The sequence below is a fragment of the Acomys minous genome (assembly GCF_964271855.1).
Source record: "Acomys minous genome assembly, chromosome: 10".
Lineage (NCBI taxonomy): Eukaryota > Metazoa > Chordata > Mammalia > Rodentia > Muridae > Acomys > Acomys minous.
Window position 1 is genome coordinate 12,581,832 of NC_140491.1, and position 13,181 is coordinate 12,595,012.

General features: G+C 36.4%; 1 protein-coding gene across 7 annotated transcripts in view; it reads right to left on the minus strand.

The window, feature by feature from the left end:
• Positions 1-13,181, minus strand: part of PCDH7 (protocadherin 7) — a 420,420-nt gene that overhangs the window by 10,522 nt on the left and 396,717 nt on the right. Inside the window, exon 4 of one of the 7 annotated variants that reach the window (XM_084798657.1) lies at positions 12,799-12,816. The exons of 5 other annotated variants lie outside the window; for them this stretch is intronic. The gene's annotated coding sequence lies outside the window, so the exon portion shown is untranslated. Of the gene's footprint in view, positions 1-12,798; positions 12,817-13,181 lie in introns of those variants that run through there. One more of the 7 variants, XM_084798659.1, reaches the window with a different exon arrangement.

A 13,181-nucleotide genomic window follows, 5' to 3' on the forward strand; every position in this document is an offset into this window, starting at 1 on the left:
TCAAGTTTGTCTTCTCTAAAGATGCTTGCCACTGGAAAAGAAGATCCGGCTGTCAAAGCTGTCTTAATAAATCCACCCCAGCCAGTGATGTGGATGAGTGTAGCTCATGGGGGAGCCAGGCAAAACCAACAAGTAGAACCAAGATGCTAAACTTAAACCAGCATAAGCAGTAAGTCTGTTTTTTAAGCACTCCCAAGTGGGAGGCTTGGGTTGGGGGTGAGGCAACTCTAGATCACATGAGTGAACCACAGATGAATTATGCTGCCCATAATAAAATTAACTGCTCTGAATGACAGCCTGAGATCTGGAAGCAATGCTTTCTACTTCATTCATGTCTCCTTCATAGATAAAATCTGGCCACCGACACTTCAGGTACAGCCTTTTCAAAGAAAATGTTCGGAGATATAACCATATTTAATTAAGAAGTTCAAACAGAAGGCTCCCTACCAAAGTGTTGAAAACTCAGCCACTTTAATTACAGAAATTTACTGTGTTATACCTCGGAGTGTTTTTTTCATTCACTGCTGACATGTCTAGACAATATTAAAATGTCTAAACATGTTTGAAAGCATCAGCAACTTTTCCTCATACCTTAGGCTATCCTCAGTTAAATGGCAATTGAATATATAGCAAGAAGCACTTACTGCCCTGAGGTTCAGACCATTGTCACTCTGAATGTGGCATCACTTCACACAGCCACGGTTGTGCACACTCGTATCAGGCTAACTTGCTGAAACAACGCAAATGTGAATGCGCTGGTGGGCACATGAGAACTACACAGAAACAGAAACCTTTATTGTGACAGCTTGGGCGTGATCAGTTAATGAACATCAGATATGACGTTTCTTTTTTCATTCCTCCCTTCATCTGGGCCAAATTGGAGGAAATAGAGTGTTATGTGATAAAGCAAAGAGTAAGGAAAAGAAAGAAGTTCTTCATAGAAGCTGAAGCTCTGAAACCCAGGAAGGAACCAGGCCTTTTATTTCTACAGTTCCTGCTTCCTTATCCCAATGAGACAGGTTGGGGCCATCATCTTGTATGTGTATGTTTCTACTGTAATAACCATCACTCTTGTGATTTTCCTTCCACTCTCTTGGATTCTTTCATATTGGAATTCATTTACCTGAGGGATTCTGACCTTCATTCATCAGGGTGTAAACTAAGAGTTTTCCCTTCACTCATACATGCAGATATAGACGTGAATCATTGTGCATAATATTTTGGTAAATCTCAGAACACAAAAGTTAGAGTGCCATTTTATTGCCCACATCATAGTAGATGGGAGAAAGAAGGTATATTGGCACACGTATGCCCCCTACACACACTAGAATTACAATGAGATGTTAAGAAATTTTAACAACACAGAACTTCCACTCAAAAACAGGCGGGGATGGGAATTACATGTGGAAAGTGTCTCTGAGTAAGGTGACATAAGATGTATTTAGAACAAATAAAAAACTAACGCTTCGGGATAGATTTACTCAGCTGAAAACTTTTTCTTTCCTAAAATCAAAAGTCATCATTTTCTTCCAATCAGGATGTTGAACTATCAGTCACTGATACCAGGAAAGAAAAATACATTCTTGTTGTAATGGAACTTTAAACAAAACCTAGATGACTAGATGCTAATTTTAAAAGGTTAATAGGTTTTTAAATTATTATTATGGCTACATTATAATGCTTGTGCTGGAAATGTGATTTGGGTGGTAGTAAAAGATAAATAAGTATCAATTTATAATTATTTTATACTAATGGCCATCAATCTTTCAGTTTTAAGACAAGCGGGTGATTATACTTGCTGTCATATTTATTTTCCTTATTCATTCTAAATGCTGTTATTGCTGTTAGAAAGCTATAGAATATATACCGAACAATAAAGAATCCCTCTTCAGGAATGGACCTTTAAAGCACTTAGAGATGCCATTGCTGTAAGAATACCTTTGAGTTCCACACTTAAAGGCAGTGAGTGCTATGAACATGGTTGAGCAAATTTTCTTATTGTGTGCTGAAGCATCTTCTGGGTATATCCCAAGGAGTGGAATAGCTGGGTCTTGAGGAAGCCAGCCAGAACATGGAAACAGCCTAAGTGTCCATCAGTAGAAGAATGGATAAAGAAACTGTGGTACATATACACTATGGAATACTATTCAGCTATTAAAAACAAGGAATTCCCGAAATTTGTGGATAAATGGATTGAGCTAGAAATGATTATAATGAGTGAGTTAACCCAGAAGCAGAAAGACTCAAACGGTATATACTCACTTATATCTGCATATTAGCCCAAGGGGCATGTCTCACGAAAGCCTTCACTAACCAGGAAACTGAGACAGAGGGGAGGACATTCTATTGGGACTCTAGATGAGAGAATCATGGGAGAATGGCAAAGTAGAAGGATCCAGAGGGTCCTAGAAGCCTACAAGTAGAACATTATGATAGGCAGATTTGGGCACAGGGGTCCCGCTCAAACTAAGGCACCAGCCAAGGACAATACAGGCGGTAAACCTTAAGCCCCTACCCAGATCTAGCCAATGGACAGAACACTCTCCACAGTAGAGTGGAGAGTGGGATATTACTTTCTCACATACTCTGGTGCCTCACTTTCGACCATGTCTCCTGGAGGGGGAGACCTGGTGGTACTCAGAGGAAGGACAGCAGGTTACCAAGAAGAGACTTGATACCTTATGAGCATATACATGGGGAGGTAATCCCCCTCAGGAACAGTCATAGGGGAGGGGAATAAGGGGAAAATGGGAGGGAGGGAAGAATGGGAGGATACAAGGGATGGGATAACCATTGAGATGTAACAAGAATAAATTAATTAAAAAAGGAAAAAAATAAATGTTATAAGACTTGACCTTAAAAAAAAAGGCAGTGGGGATCAAAGCATCGCTTCTAAAACAGCACAGTGTATTAGATTACTATATTTGTTACATTATATTATTATATTATAGCGTAAAGGTATGCAGAAGAGAACTGAAACAGAGTCATGCTGTAAACATTATTTTCTCATATATGTTTCCTTTCATCACAGCAGAATATTTTCTTTGAAAGTGAGAAGTTAAACAATAGCTCCTGCAGTATGAGCTTCTATAAATGTATAGAGACTGAACAAATGTGGTTTTATAAAATATTGAATCAAGTTTATTTAGCAATACAGGCTGTGTGGAGAGGAAGAGTGATGTCCATAGCATTAAAGATGTTTCATGGTGGTTTTTTGTTCCTAAAAACATTTTTTTTTTGCAAAAGTCTAAAATATATCATAGGGAAGGTTACGTATAGAGTATAATTATATTGCAATAAGATTAGTTTTGGACAAGGACAAATCATAACATTTTGATTTTATTCCATTAATTTAATTCTTAAAGAAGCTAAGTCCATGATAGGGATTCATTCTCTTTTTCAACATAGTGGTCTTGAAAAAATATACATTTGTTCTAATTGGTATGGGTATTTTCCGTGTTTGCTTTAGGTTGTTCATTGTTCATTCCCAGAACACACAGAAAAGCTTATCTGTAAAAGTCTCCTGTAAAAACAAACTCTTTGTGAGTGATTCCATAGTGACTGTGATTGAAAAGGAAGACCAAGATTTCAATCATTGAGAAAAGTTTCCAGTAAACATTGAGTTCTGACGTACTGCTGAGGGATGGACTCCTGAGACTTTTGCTTGGTCCTGGGAAAACATTCATAGGGAGAATTTCAGAACACTTAGACTGGTGCCTCCTGACTCTGGTCAATAGGTTGATTGGTTGAACTACAAATGGCAATCATGATTAGGACCAAGAATGCTGAAGAGCTCAGCATGTACAGCAAGGAAATAAAAGGGAAAGCGAGGAAATGACCTCTACTGACCAGCTAAGAAAACTCAACAAGCAGCTAAAGGTAGGGGTGGAAATCAATGAACAGCCCTGGATTAGTTTGCTCCATTGATTTTTTTGTTTGTTTGTTTCTCATTATAATGTTTTCTTTTATTTATTTTCTGTTTCTTTTGAGAGTGTTAAGGTGGCACTGCTGCATCTTCTGGAAACCATCAACAAGAGAAGAAGGCAACTCTGGGCATTCTCTAGTGTCTGAAGCCCACCCTGCCAAGCTATATGAGTTTAGTGCAAAGCCCAGTGCATATGTCCTCCAGCAATCCTTTGGGGGTAGGAGGAATTCTTCCCCATTCAAAAGCTTGACTCTGAGATCTCTGGAACCTATGAGTAGGTCAGATAATACAATAAGTGGGAAACAAGGTTTCCAAAAATCATAAAATTGTTAATAGAGAGGCTTCAAGACAAGAAAATATAGTGGTTTATTTATCGAGGCACTCAATATATAGTTGCAAGGGGCCTTTCAAAAGAAGTGGCAGGCAGAAGAAATGCTGATGTCAGAGTCAAGTGATATGGGAAAGATTCCACCAGCTTCTGTTTTCACTAAAGATGGGAGCTAGCACTACAAATTAAGCAACACAGAAATACTCTAGGAACTAACAAAGACACAGAAATAGGCTCCTTGAGTTCAGAGAAAGGAGAGTGGATTTCACCCTTCTAACATTTGTGTAAGGCTTCTGACCTATTTAATTCTAATAAAATGGATTTCCACTGCTTTGAGACACAAACTTTGTGGAAAATTGCATAATGGCTACAAATACCTGGAATGTGTTCTTATTATGTATCTTCTTAGGGAAGAGATAAACTGATCCTATTTCATCCAGGAAACAAAATAGAAGGAAAATCTGACTTCCATTATACAGTTGTGGAATCATGTGACCTTAAAATTTGAATAAGACTAAGAACCTTAAAACCTTCACCTTTGCTATGAGATGTAGTCATCTGCATTATTTTTTAAGGGGTCAATCAACGTAGTCCAGTTTCATTCTGTTGAATGAGACACGAGCAACTAAACCCTTCAAGGCTAACCTTAAGGGTTCCTTAACAACATCTAAGTTATATTTGTCTCTGCAGTTCATAGCAGTGATAACTAAGCTATTGTAAAATTGGATAGCATGAGTCTCAAAATTAGAGAGAACGTTTCACATTGCCTCTAAGCTCTAGACAGACACGTACAATAGCCTAGTATTTGTGGCATTTGTAGAGCTTGTGTGAATCTGGTATCATTTAAGAACAATAATTATAGTATGTCTTTCCTACTTTTAACACGTCTTCCATAAGCTTCATTATTAATTCCAGACTCAGTGCAGATGGCCCTTCTGGATCTAGATTCTAACTTCTTCTATACTCTCAACCCTTATCTTTCCATTTATGTTATTTTTGCCACCATAACAAGTACATCCAATAATGTCACTTCTATAAATCCCATGTCCTTTCATATCTGAATGGCATTAGTGTGTCTCTTCATTTCTTACGTCCTATCTATCTCGTGTGAAGCATTAACACACAGTTCCAAGGCATTTCCTCAGAGTTGGGTTGTGGCTCAACAATTTCGACTCTTCTTTTTTTATTTCTTCACTGAAATCTACCAGTATTCATGTGATGTAATTTGGGAAAATGGGAACATGGGAACTATTCACCCTGGATACTAGATCAGACTAGTCACATACTTAGGGAGCATCTAGTAAAAAAAAAAATGAGTACCACAGAAGGGAGACTGTTTATATGTTCCATGTTTCCAGGATGGTCACAGGAAAAACTGTTATTTTGGCATGGGTTCTTCCTCAGTTCAGTGCCACTGGGCATACTATGAAGTTGAGGTGGCTTTTGCTTTTTACAAAGGAGACTTGGGTGAACTCCTCCACTCCCTCACACCTAAAATCCCCTTTCAGGGTCTCTTCTATATATAATCTTCCTGGTTGAGATTCAAAGATCAACAAGGTTGACTTGAAATAGCAACAGATGTAGCCAGGTGGTGGGGCCTTTAATCCCAGCACTCAAGAGGCAGAGGCAGGTGGATTGCTGTGAGTTCTAATACAGCTGGGACTACAAAGCGAGTCCAGGACAGGCAGGGCTACAGAGAAATTCTGTCTTGAAAAACAAACAAGAAAGAAAGAAAGAAAGAAAGAAAGAAAGAAAGAAAGAAAGAAAGAAAGAACAACAATGTATTTTAAACCATGCAGTTCAACTTTACTACTAAGTGAAGGGGTCGGGGAAAGTACAAGAAAGCTTAATTGGAAAATCCTGTCTGTGGTCTTTAGGTTACCCTTATGCTTGGACTGACTTGTTAAGTAGTTTAGAGCTGCTAACTCTTCAGGAGCAATCTCATTGTCATCAAGACTTCTAACTGACAGTAGTGGATTTCTTTTAATAATAAACCAGGGAAACTGTATTTACTATGAAGCTAAACATTGTTTTGCATTTTAGCACAATCTATGATGAGCAAAGCACCAACTTTATTCCTTTTGATGAATTGTACTTGCTCTGCGGGAATAACTTGATGGATCATAGATTTTAGATCTGTGTTTTTCAGACTGAACATGATCACCCATAAGGAATTGGCTTTAAATCCATTGAAATAATTATAACACATACACACACACACACGCACACACACACACACACACAGAGAGAGAGAGAGAGAGAGAGAGAGAGAGAGAGAGAGAGAGAGAGAGAGAGAGAGAGAGAGAGTGAATATAGATAGACCACTGGCAATAAAAATAATCTTGGCTATTTAAAAATAAATTATATGCCATTATATGCCATTTAATACAATCTAATACAAAACTTGAATTTCAAATTTTACTTTTACTGTTATTTAAAGTTGTACTTCAGAGACTAAGTTTTCATTAACAAATAACCCAGGCAACTCCAAAAGTAAGTCATTTACGTGTTCACTATCCATTTCAGGGTGTCTACTGTAAATACAGTTCTTACCTTGAGACATTCTGAATTGATTACTAATTCCTTAGGTGACAATTCTCTAGCATAGAGTATAATTGTGATAAGATATCACTGAAATCCACTGCTAGACTTTGATTTATTGCAGTCAACTGAATGACAACAGAGCCTTTAGAAAGAAGGGGATGATGGTAACTCCCTAAAGTCATATATACAGTAAGATGTAGGACACATTTAAAGCTGTCTAATTGCACTATCTTTCTAATGCCTACATATTAATCCATCACAATGTCAAATTATATACATTTGGACTTCTTCTTTGGCAAAACTTGTCTGCGTATAACAAACTCATAGGGTAAAAAATTCAAGAGTACAATTAGCATGTCATCTCTCCTGCAGATGATTTAAGAAAAGCATGAATCAGAGCTTAATAGTCAACATAATTTCATAGATAATCATGGCAAAATTATGGTACTGCCACAATTCAAAGGCTGTACAGTGGGGCTAGCAGACAGTGACAATCAACTAGTTATCTCCACCATCTGCTGTACATGCTTTTATTTAAGTCTTTTTGTGTTTGTGTGCATTTCTGTTCTTGCCAATGTTTTCAGTTTTGAGTTTGCCAGCAGTTGGCCTCACATAAGAAAATAGGATTCATGGTGTAAACAGATTTCCCATGTGTACAATGAATTGGTTTCCCTGGCTATTCTGCAGCACTTAGGCAAAGGAGACAGGCTGGGGGAATTCATTTTCATAAGTTTAGTGGATCAGCCACTGTGTCTCTTGAAATTCAAACAAATCAATCCTTAAGGACAACAATAACAAAGGACTAAAGCTACAAGTATTGTAACAATGCAAACACTCACCAAAGCATATGCTTTGCAGGTTTACCTTTAAGTGGTCCACTTCAGGCTTATGTGCACTTTACTAACGACTGCCTTGTACTCTGTGAGTACTTAAGTTCATTAGATGGAAATTGCTGGCAACTTCTGCCTTTCAACTTGCCAGCCATTGTTATTCTACAAATAAGCTGACAACTAGTGGATTTCAGACATTTTACAAGGCACAGAAACTTAGAGAAATCCCTACATGAAAGAGATAAGACTTTACTGAAAAGAACTTACATGGACTTTCAATCTCAGGGACTGTAGATCCCATTACTGGGGGTCCAAAAGCTCATAAGAATATTCTTTTATGTGCCCAGAAAATACTGATTGTCAAGACTGATTCTGAAAACTTTACATGTGACTGATTGTTTATCAATTACAGGTCCACAGATGAGAAAAGTAAAGCAAGGAGCAAATGAGCGATTACCCATGTGCTTGCATCTACTGAGTGATGGAATGTGGTTAAAAACTCAGGCAATCTGCATTCAGATCTGGTTCCTTATTGCTTTATAACATCCCAATGAATAACACAAGAATAAAAGATACATAATCTTAGGTTATGAATACAACATGATATGAAATGGTATAAGAGAATAGGATACAGTTACTTTGGAGCTGAAGTTAAGTAGAAAAATCCCTGTTCTACATATGTTGAAATCTGGAAAAAAAAACCTATAAGACATGGAGGGGATGACCAATTATAGCTAATATCTTAGCTCAAAATAAGAGCAGCATTTTAAATTGAAGAGACAGAAGTGAAAAAAGGAGACAAGCATTGTGGAAGCCTCCAATGCTAGAATAACCCTGAGATGTAACAGCTTGAATTCAACCTTTTCCTCTCAACTTATTCTCTTCCACATGCAAATCAGTTGGTTTTGAGTATGATGCATAATTTTCTTTCTTTCTTTCTTTCTTTCTTTCTTTCTTTCTTTCTTTTCTTTTCTTTTTGTTTTTCAAGACTGGGTCTCTCAGTGTTAGCGTTGGCTGTCCTGGAGTCACTTTTGTAGACTAGGCTGGCCTCGAACCCACAGCGATCCGCCTGGCTCTACCTACCAAGTGCTGGGAATAAATGCATGTGCCACCATGCTCAGTGTAATTTTCAATCCAAGTCAAAATAAAGATATAAATTTACATTGTTGGTTTAAAAAGTTATCAATTTTCTTCTATTGTTATAGTCATATGCATCAGAAAGAAATCTCATCTTCATGACATATGAATATTTAAAATTCCATGTGTCCGAAAGAATACTTAGTTATGAAGTTCTGAATCCTCAGCATTCCACAAAAGGAGAAGCTATAAGTGTAAACTACAGTAAAATGCACTGGCTGAATTTGGAGATGGCTGAAACTTTTGGGAGTAGCTGCTTTAATAAGGAGAAGAAAGAAAATATGACTTTGGAGAGGTATTTCTAACAAAATGCCTGGTTAAGCAAGACATATCGATCACAAGCCAGTTGGTTGAGTTGGAATATACTGGTTATATAGCCTTTGTAGACCAATATACACAAAATATTGTCTCAGTTTGACTCCCTGAATGAATTAAATTATTGGATAATATCAAAGATTTTGTTTCTTTGAGTATGCATTCTTGTCACTCATGAAGCTAAAATATAATTTGTAGAAAAAGAGAACAGGTACAAATCGTAAAAATAATGAGGGAAAATAGGACCACTGCCTTCAAATATATGTATATCTTTGCTACTTAGCAGATAGTGTCCTGGAACACAAACAAGGAAGCATGCTTAAATAGATGTCTAGACAGTCGTAGATATCAATGAGTCCGGTTGGCAAGGAAGTGCACCCAGGTATGATGTGTATCTGCATTCTGTCACTGACTAGCCAGCCAAGTTTTTTTGAGGAAACAATGAGAAAATATTAAGTGAAACGCTGACATTAAGTTCATTATATAGTGGCATTCAACATTTTGTCTGCAATTACAAATGCTAATGCTTTCTCCCTCTTCCTGCATCCTCTTCCCACATTTTGTATATTTGGGAGAATATGTAGTTTATATTATTAAAATATACTTTACCCAATGTTTCCTTTTTTTTTTTTGGACCAAAGTGAAGAAAGATGTGACTATGTTAAAATTCTGGCTTATCTATATAAATACATGTCTTTGTGATATAATTTGTAGGAGCATCTATATTTGTTTAAAATACGCTGAGAAAATTTAATGAAGAAGAAACATTTCTTAAAGTTGCTTACTCTTTAGTTATGTAGGTAAATAAATGTTTAAAATGCATACTATAAATTGCTTAGAAGAAGAGTTTTAATTTAATTTAGAAGCTTAGCCCTCCATATGTTAATGATTTTTCTGACAGTTTGCATTGAATTGCTATAATTATTAGTTGTTCAAAGTTAATAGAAACTTAATCTTTTGTCCCTTGCAGGTATACAATAATAAAAGATATAAATAATAATTAGTACTCTGTCATCTAGTTAGATATGTATAATCTCTCTTATTCCTCCAAAGAAACTATTTTTCTATAATTACTATTTTGTGCATTTTAAAATCATATTTTTTGGAATTTAACTTTCAATTCTATTTTTGTTGAAGACAGGAACAGAAAAGATGGTAAAATTAAAGGAATTAAATAGAACTTTTGTCTTTTATACAGTATAATCTCATTCTTTATGAACTGTACAAGTGTTTTAGCATTTTGAAAAAGGAATTTGATGTAAAGAAACTTAACAGAACAAAAAGTAGAAAAGTCATAGAATCTCGGTGAATGAGCAGCAGATTACCTTTGAGGGGGAGGGGCAGTTAAGAAGCAGGTCTCTGCTCTGCATGTTAACTGGGCTCCATAGTGCAGAGCTTAAGTGCAGGAGACAATTTAAAGAGAAAACAACATCTTGACATGAACTTGTCTTCAAGTAAGTGTCAAGTAGAAGTTGTGTCTCTGAGTAAAAGCTGTGAATGCATTTATGGATTCAATTACCCTTGAGGATTATTAAAGAATGTCATTTAACTATTAAAAATGTTGTCCATTCTAAATGAGGACTAATTATCTGCCCAAGATATATGTACATGGCTTTTGAAAAACACATGGGGATTGGTTATGATGAAATGCATTTGTGCTTGCAGTCAGGTTCAGGCTTCAGTATAAGAAGATCTGAGAGGTGTGACCGGTTATACATTATTCATGTACTTGAGAAAACAGGGAAATAAATACCCAGTTACAGTGTGTCCAGATACTTACCATGACATATTCTAAAACCATTAGCATCTAACATTCTTTCGCTTTTGAAACATGAAACAAAGTCCAGCCAGATAGTGATTTATATATAATGATGATCATACAGAATACTTAACCCCAGGGCTACCAACCAACAGGAAATAACATTATGAGCCCTTCCTGCTGGGCAAGATATAATTAAATTTGCTGTCTTGTAGATAACTAAAAAGATCAACATATATTTTTTTCTTACTCTGAAATGGAATTTTTTTTCCAAACTAATCCACAAAGCTACTATGATAATACTTAATTAGGTTATTTTAAGCTGAGTTAGGGAAACTGAAAATAAATGTATTTGTATGAGAAATCTATCTTCTCCCACTCTTGAGAGTTATTTTAAAATGTTCAATGTTGTTGAAATTCTTTTTAAGACTGGAAGTGCTTATCTATATATATTGAGAGATAACAATAACTACAAATTCTCAGCAGGTAAATACATTTTTCTGATTATATTTTCAAAGATACTGGACATAAAAGTTCCATAAAAATGAAATATCTCAGATAGCCAAGAACCACTAGATGAGAATGTTTCTGCTTGCTGCAAACATGACTGTCACCCTAAAAAAAATGCCATCCCTAACTATTCTTGAATTTTTAAGCACTTTAAAGAATGATCTAATTGTGCTAGCCTAATTTACTTCTTCATGGTTAGTAGCATACACTGTGATTTTTCCATCATTTTTCTTCCTTCTTAATTTTATTATTTGACTTCAGATATATACTAACCTACAAATTTATAGAATCTGTCTCCCTGGTCTCATTGTATCATAAATGAGTATTTTGTTTAGCCTGAATGAGTTAAGATGAAAATGTCTTTTCGCTCTTCCAGCACCTGGGCATAATAATGAAGACAATGTCTAAAAGATAGATGAGACAGCAAACATCTGGCAAGTGTTTTGGACATTGACACATGAACTTTGAACAGGGACCATGTGCTAATTATATTCCGCATGCCCACCTTCACTGAGATAAAGAGCTCGCTTGTCATTGTGAGTGGCACACATTTATCCCAGTAAACTAGTAAGGATATCTCTCCACACACAGATATCTATGCACAAGTTAAGAGAGTAGACTCTTCAATGCCTGGCAGGAAGTGGGGACACTTTTCATTTCATGAAGAAAGTAGCATGTCCTCATTTCTGCCATATACAATATTTTGCCTAAAAAACGAGCAAGCTTAGATGCAGGCAGAGTCTATGGCCAAACTCTGCCAAGACGAGGTAAGCAAGTCTTCAATAGTTCCTGCCTCACAAATATTTTCATTTTTGGAAGCTGCAAACCTGCACTTGCAGTTCACTCATGTATTTAAATTTTATTCCTTTTCAAGTCTCTGATGGGGTTGAAGACCAGATAGATTAGTGTTAAAATTAAGCTTAGTTGGTTAGGGGATAAGATGTTTTTAGATCAAGATAAATGATTCATTTTCATTGAGAAATTTAGACCCAGCAAGATAGGAAAGGTGTTTACTTCAAGTTTGACGAATACAAATAGCCAAATCACTAGGAATATAACATTTATATAACTCATGATTGTCTCATGCTGTATGTAGTTTATTTTATTCATGTGTAATAACATAAAGGTACATGTTAAAAACATAGTAAAAATTAAAAAAATAGAAAAGCATACTTTAAAAAAAAGGAAAAAAGAATGTAGCATGTGTTGTGCCCACTACTCAGACTTAGAAACGTGACAAGTGATTTTTATAAAAAACGATCTAAAGGGAAAGAGGTGGATCCAGCTCCACAGAGGCCAGCGGAATAGGCACATCACTTTCCCTAATCTTCCCCAATCACCTCTAAGCTTATACAATTTAATTATCCCTGCTTAGCCACTTACCTCCCACTCTCCTATAGAGGCACCTCGATGAGTAAATAAGATTCTATTCCTCAAAGTTCTGGGTCTAAGTACAGTAAATATATGTCTAAAAAAAAAGAGAGGAAGTGGGGAGAAAGGAAGTAAAGATGGTTTCTGCTTTTCTTACATAGTAATCCCTCCACTGTATGGGATATTCAGTGAAAATACAGGATGCACGCAGGATGCTGAAGAAACAGCAAGGAAGCTTGAAAAAGAAAATCTGGAAAGAAACAAGGCATGATGGATAGCGAAGTTTTGAGACAGTAGAGAAGAGAACTAAAGACATATCTTGAGAGAACGGGCTAGAAAGGACTGAGGAAGAAAACAGGGAAGGAGGGAGAAAGGGTGCAGAGAGAGAGAGGGGAAAGAAACAAGCGACAAGAAAGGAGAATGAAAATGAAATAGGAGGAGAGCTGCAGGAAGAGTTGCACA